Source organism: Ostrinia furnacalis, unplaced genomic scaffold, assembly GCF_004193835.3.
Source record: "Ostrinia furnacalis isolate ACB-3 unplaced genomic scaffold, ASM419383v2 OfSCF3932, whole genome shotgun sequence".
Lineage (NCBI taxonomy): Eukaryota > Metazoa > Arthropoda > Insecta > Lepidoptera > Crambidae > Ostrinia > Ostrinia furnacalis.
In genome coordinates this window covers 11,396-18,169 of record NW_021134171.1, presented here as the reverse complement: position 1 = coordinate 18,169, position 6,774 = coordinate 11,396, and the positions used below count along the sequence as shown (strand labels likewise).

General features: G+C 40.3%; 1 non-coding gene across 1 annotated transcript; it reads right to left on the bottom strand.

Moving 5' to 3' along the window:
* Window positions 1-639: 639 nt before the first annotated feature.
* TRNASTOP-UCA (transfer RNA opal suppressor (anticodon UCA)) lies at window positions 640-711 on the bottom strand. The gene has a single exon. It is a non-coding gene; the product is annotated as a tRNA-Sec (tRNA).
* Window positions 712-6,774: the final 6,063 nt, after the last annotated feature.

Below are 6,774 nucleotides of genomic sequence, written 5' to 3'. Positions count from 1 at the left end.
AAAGAAAGAAAGAAAGAAAGAAAAACATTTATTTGGTTCCAACTTAAAATATAACACACAGAATCAGATAACAAAAAACAGATACAAGTTAGAACCAAAACTGGCCACCGCTCAGCATGTGTCATGCTCTGGAGTGGTAAATAAAACCCAGAACACGACGCTGTTATTCTGCGGTGACCATACGATAGTAATTAGCCTATTCCTTTCCTCGATAAATAGGCTATCTGCCACAAAACGATTTTTTCAATTCAGACCTATTCCTGAGATTAGCGCGTTCAAGCAAACAAAGAAAAATAATAAAGTTCAGGTGTGCTGTTAATGTGTTAACTGAAAACATAATCACAAGCCTTCAGACTGATATTTGTTGCAAAATCGGTTACTTTATTAGGTTTTTTTTGTCCACAACGAAGAACGAAGAAGCTTTTGGCCTGTATCTCATCTGATGGTAAGTGATGATCAGGCCGAAGGTGGAAGCGAGCTTCACCCGGAATCCTCAACCACGGAGGAACTGGCTATCTTACCTCTAACTGCCGGAACACAACATTGTTGTTATGGCGACAGGCTTAGGTAAGATGGTGGTAGCTAGCCAGGCGGACTTAAAGACAAGCCCTACCACCAAGCAAACCCAACAGAAAAATCTGCCCCCACTGGGAATCGAACCCGGGACCTCTGCGTCTGAAGCAGATGGTCTTACCACTAGACCACAGAGGCGGCTAGGTGCTAGATTTTTCCTTGATTGAGTACAACTTCCTTACTTAAAAAGATTCAGAGATTTAAATTCTCCCAATCCATTTCTTTCCTAAAGTTTCTACTTAGGTTTTAAAGAGCACTTAAGTCTGCCGATTTATAGCTTTAAGTACTTTTACTTGACGAAGCCATTGAGAATTGAGAAAAATAATATCCTAACTTTAGTACTTAAACTAGACCTTGTTGATTATTCCTGTAGATATAATAAGTGGTCCATAATAAGGTTATATTTAGTTTTATATTGTTAAGATTTATACACATTTTTTTCTACACTAATATTTTTTTTTGTTTATATTGAACTAGCTGTCCGCCCGCGGCTTCGCCCGCGTGGAATTTTGTCTAAGTGGTTTAGGCGTGAAAGCAAGACAGACAGACAGACAGAGTTACTTTCGCATTTATAATATTAGTAATTAGTATAGATAGGCTCCAAAACTACTGGACCGATTTGAAAAATCAAAAGTCAAAGTCAAAGTCAAAATGTGTTTATTGCATTTCATGAATGTTTATAAGATTAATCAATCATCATTAGAATCCTACATTACCTATTTCTAATGCGCATAGGCGGTACTAAGTTCGCCTAGTACAAAGTTTTAGTGAAACTTTCTCAACAGTCATTTAGCCTTAATGTTACTTAATGATTCTTTATAAAACTAAAGTACGAGAGAAATTCCCAAAGTCGGAAAGGGCAATCCATTTTGATATTGAAACTTCTCTTTGTCTATAACACGCGTAGAGTTCGACAGAGCACAATAACGGATATGAAAGGTGAGTATACTAGAGCCACAGAATAATAATAAGTACTTCGTACAGACGATTTTCTTCGCGAAGGTATTTAAAAAAATGTATGCTCAATGTCGTTAACAACATGGTGTAATTTAGCTTGTCTCAAGAGTGGAGCGCCATTTTGTTGACAAACGTCAGTGATCGGTACTGCGCCGAAGCCATAGGGCTGACTTTGGTAAAATTATGTGTGACGTGAGGTGCCAAACTGCAGAATTACACATTAACCACTTAATTACCTATCAGTGTCTTCAGTCAGATAACTTAAAAAAGTAGATTCTGAGTTTTAATTATTATTTAGGCAGTTAAATACTGCGCAGTATTTAGTACACCATTTTCTTTATTTTTTCCATCATACACAAGAATACGCGTGAGTGAGTCAATGCTCGCTCGTATGTGAGGCCTTGTCGAATAGTAATCCTGTAGGGTGCCATCGTGCTTGTTTTGTTTTCGATGTAAATTCGCGGAGATGAACAGTCCTGCTAGAGCATTTACTTGAAACCGAACAACGAACCGCTCTATGAAATGTTAGTCAGTTGTATTCGTGAGAACATTACATTGCATAAAAATGCTGTAGTCTATACCCACCTTATGGCGTTTCATCATCATTATCTCTATAATGTAGGTAAACGTATTTGTAAACCCACTTATAGTTATTGAGACACAGGTCTGCGAGCCTAGTGCAATAACCACTGCTGGTACTTGTATTATACCTAGTTTTTCATGAAAATAAATATTTTATTTAAAAAAATGTAAAATGTAATACCTTAGAACATCCGTCCACGTGTGGAATAGCAATAAAGAATTGAATTGAATTATAATCATTTCAGTCACACGACGTCCACTGCTGAACATAGGCCTCCCCCAATGATTTCCACATCGCCCGATCACGCTGCGTTCTCCATTAATTTCAAGTAATGGAAAATAATGACATATTGATACACTAGACATTCATTTGTTGGCTGTTTGGTGTAGTAGTTCGGAACGAACTACTATGCCGAGAGGTCCCGGGTTCGATTCCCGGCCGGGCAGAAATTGAAATGATGAATTTTAATTTCTGTGATGGGTCTGGGTGTTACTATGTATAATATGTATGTATGTATTTACAAAAAAAAGTATTTAAGTACCTACATATGTTTACATCCGTTGTCTAGTACCCATAGTACAAGCTTTGCTTAGTTTGGGAGTAGAAGCGTAGTGTAAAAATGTCTAAGGATATTTATTTATTATTTATTTATAGAGCGGATCGTTGTTCTGTTACAAGTTAATGCTCTAGTGTATAGTCCCCTTTACAAACAGGAAGACTGAGAGGAAAAGCAATTAATTATAAAAGTTATTTATGTTCTTATTTATTACGGAACTTCCATTGATCTATTCGAGAACTTTCGCTTTATGGCGTGTATTCAAATTACATGAAAGATCTTAGATTTGAAGTAACGTTACTTGATAAGAGTGAGACTCCCAGTTCGGAAGGTTATTATTATTATTTGATTTCCAAATGGCACCGGTTTAGGGTAAAATTACTCTGTTTTATTTGTTCAAACATTCAAAATCAAAACCTTCTGAAACGGCAAGTGGCAAAAATCTGAAATAATAACCCAGTAATGATAGTAGCGACCTCCTCTAAACAAAACTCATAAAAACTCACAAAACTCATCTATTTTTTGCAAACAGGCTTTTAAAAAGTACTTTCACACGTCCCAGTATTAACCCTACCACTGCTTAGGGACAATAAATGGGTCAGTGCTGAGAAGAAGCAGCGCAAAATGTCATAATTTATGACTGTCCAACGTGGCAAAAATCGGAACTAATAATCCAGTATTGGTAGCGCCCTCCTGACAATGTAATAACTGAGACGGTTCACGCCCGTATTCAAATATTACTATGAGGTCTCGCAGTGCGCGTGGCCGCACAGGGTGACACACGAACCAATCACAGAGCTCTATTCGACGCTGTGCGTTCGATTTGCTGCTTCAATTGCAAGCATCCTCGAGTGCAAATGCAAATCGAAATCAAGATGTATCCTCACTGTGCATCTTCTATCGCATGAATCACGGGGAGTGCTCCGAAGAATTATCCGGACTTATTCCTGCCGCCACTTTTCGCCACCGATCTACCCGACAGCAATTCCACCCCCATCACTTAGATGGTTGGCACTCCACAACAGTACGTTTCTCTAGAAACTTCCTGCCCCGTACAACCAAATTGTGGAATGGACTGTCGTCTGCGGTGTTTCCGGACGGATACGACCTGCAAGCTTTCAAGAGGAGAGCGTATCTTAAAGGCCGGCAACGCACCTGTAACGCCCCTGATCCGTCTGCTCGTTTGCGTGTGACAGGAGGTCACATAAAAAAAATCGTTAGAGAATACGGGCGTCAGTGTTGGACAAATATATTGTTCAGTAGTTAAAACTCAGACAATTCACAGGTTTCAGTCGACTGTGCCCGATAATAAGTTTCCCGTCAAACCCGTAGCTGAAGTCTATAACTTCTGAGTCTGGTTTCAACTTGTCCACAAGTTTGTCTTCGAGTTGATTTTAGGAGAATCAGTTAACCGGAGTTGTGGTATTGTCTCTTTACTTATTCAACGTTAATTTGTCTTGAAATTTAGTAAGGATCTGAGACGAACAATATACATTAAAATATTAGAATCTCCTCCTTTTTTGAAGTCGGTTAATAATAATATCCCTACCCTCGGACGTTAAAATATTCACTTGGGGCAGCAAGGTTCTGGAATGGAGGCCGCGTACCGGAAAACGCAGCATGAGACGTCCACAAGGTGGACCGACAACCTGATAAAGGTAGCAGGAAGGCGCTGGATACAGGCCGCTACCAACTGTGAGATGTGGAAGTCATTGGGGGAGGCCTATGTTCAGCAGTGGACGTCTTGTGGCTGAAATGATGATGATTCCAACGTTGCTTTAGTTTTGTTCAACCATATATTAAGTCTGTTATGGCTCAAAAAGTGTAACATCAGTGTTGTGACTTCATATATTTCCCCCACACGAAAATGAAGATGAATGTATTTCAGTTGAAGTCTACATACATTTCACATAAAAGTTTACGCAAGTGCCTTTTTCCTGTAGAATCATGCTGCGGTTGCAGGCAGGACAAAGAAATCGTATTGTATGCGCGCAGCCAATCCATGTTCCGCGTGCGTGTAACCCGCGTATAGTTCTTGCAACTCACAAAGGCGGTGAGCTTTACCACCGGCTTTACTGTGTGTACGTGTACATGCACATATGGATAGTGTAATGTCTATCAAAACTTTTGAAAAACGAACAGTAGCAAGCCACAACACATATTATAAAGCTCACTCGCCTTCGTGAATTGCAACAACTATAATAAGAAAAACATGTATGAAATAATGAAATGCGGGCAACCCGCATGCGGACGAAATACGCACCCGTGCCGAAATCCGCATCAAGGGAAAAAGGCACTAACTAAGGCTGAGTTGCACCATCTTACTTTGACTTTAACAAACGTCAATAATCTGTCAAACTCCGCACGAAAACGCCGCTTTTCGTCAAAGTTAGGTGGTGCAACTCAGCCTTACACTATAAAACAAAATGGCTTGGAACCGAGCGTCACAGGTAAATTTCCCCACGGTAATGGCAAAATCATGGACCCCATAATAGTAATACAATTCTATTATGGCTATTAGAGGAAAAATACCTCCATTTTGAAGCTGAATCGCGCAGTATTATTGGCTCATAACTTTCTGAAAGTAACCCAGTATGGGAAATGAAGATGTGTGACACTATTTTTTATACATACGAATATAAAAAGAAATCTGTTATTTTGTTTTTTTATCTATGGTTTCCTGCGGCTTCGCTTGAGTCAAGCTTTTGTTAGTGTGTATTAAAATGAATCAGACATAAATCTTACATCTTAAATCTCACTAACATTATCAATGTACAAGTTTGTGAGATGGATCTTTGTTACTCTTTCACGCTAAGCCTAGGCGCAGACCACCGATTTTTAGTTGGCCGATAGTTGGATCGGGCTGTTGATCAGTAAGGAGATGTATGAAAGTGCGCAGATTACACCGATTTGATATCGGCCGATTCTTCATACAAATTAGAATCAGGCCCAACTATTGGGCAACTAAAAGTCAGTGTCAGTGGTCTGTGCCTAGGCTAAAAACTACTGAACCAAATCGGTGTAATGTGCGCACTTTCTTTCATGTGTTCATACTATAGTTCTAGCGCTTAAGGTATGGAAGCGGCACGGGATGGTGTTTATTTAACGTCAAACTTCAGCGAGACTTCAGAATTTCTTCAGATGTTCTGTCACGTAATATGTCAATGCCACCCCTCCCGTGCCTCCCATACCTCAGGCACTGACTGATATAAACGCTAGAGCTATAATTAACAGCCCAACTAAACTATCAGCCGACAAAAACTCTGTAAAGTCTACAGGGAGTAATCTGCAGGGAGTCTAATAAATGCTTAGTTAATAGGGGAGACCGGGGTAAGTAGTAACAAAGGAGAGTTGTGAAATTGTCGATTTTTGGAATCCTATTAACTCAGCGAGCTCACAACAGCGCGAATATAGTGTTAGTTCGAAACTTGAACTGAAAATCTCCACTGTTACGAGCTCGCTAGTTGTTAATAAGTTCCAATAAATTGACAATTTAATGATTAGGCTCTCGTACTAAGCTAAATAATAATATGTTTGTATCACGACACGAGTGAGCTCACCACAATAGTCGAGCGGCGGCGGTGACCGAACCCGCGTTCCCCGGATCACGAGTCGGCCAGTCCGACCCCTTCACCGTTCGGATATCGTGGCTTTCAATGTCACAACTCTCTTCTGTTACAACTCACCACGGTCTCCCCTACTAGGGTTGCTTTTTACGGTCTTGTCCGGCCAAATATAGGCTTGTCTGGCCTGTCCGGCTTTTGTTAGGCTTTTTTATTTGGCTGCCGTGCCAGGCGAAAGTCGAGCCACAGAATAATATGAAGCGCACGCATCATGGTGTTGGACAACTGATGATGATAGTACTCACTCGTGAGCTATGACAGTAATTGTCCGGCTTTTAGGAATAAATGTCCGGCCAAATGAAGCACAGAGTCCGGCTTTTGTGGTTTAGGACCTGGCAACCCTATCCCCTAAAGACTTCCTATGGTGGCAGTAAATAAAGTCCCTCCCTTCCCTCCCAAAGCTCTCCTGCAAATTAGAGCGAGAAAATTTTCTTGTATTAAATATAACCGGCTTGCAATCTTGTACCTGGGTTAATCTAGCT